Source organism: Austrofundulus limnaeus, unplaced genomic scaffold, assembly GCF_001266775.1.
Source record: "Austrofundulus limnaeus strain Quisiro unplaced genomic scaffold, Austrofundulus_limnaeus-1.0 Scaffold80, whole genome shotgun sequence".
Lineage (NCBI taxonomy): Eukaryota > Metazoa > Chordata > Actinopteri > Cyprinodontiformes > Rivulidae > Austrofundulus > Austrofundulus limnaeus.
The window spans coordinates 523,071-523,503 of NW_013952482.1; positions in this window are offsets into that span (position 1 = coordinate 523,071).

Here is a 433-nt window from a genome sequence, read left to right on the forward strand (position 1 = left end):
TTAATCCACAAGAGCATTGACATTGAGAGCAGCAAGCTAGCTGTAGCACTCCCCATGCAGTATGAGATAAAATGTTCATGTAAAAAATTGTTGGAGTGATGAAGAGTTTTATAGAAAAAAGAGGGGACAAATTCTGATTATAGACATAGTGGTTTGAGAGGTTTTATAGACAGATATGTAAACAATTTAATGCAGAATTTCTTTGTGTGACTTATGGAACTTTGTTACAATCTGATCAGATCCAAGCTGCATTTATTGTGATTGTTCATTGATCATTGATCTATAACAAGTAAGATACTCATTGTTCATATTCTCCCCAGAAATCCTCCCTTTAAAAGTGCTGAACTATCTCTTTAGGCATCTCAGAAGTGTGTGTGTGTGTGTGTGTGTGTGTGTGTGTGTGTGTGTGTGTGTGTGTGTGTGTGTGTGTGTG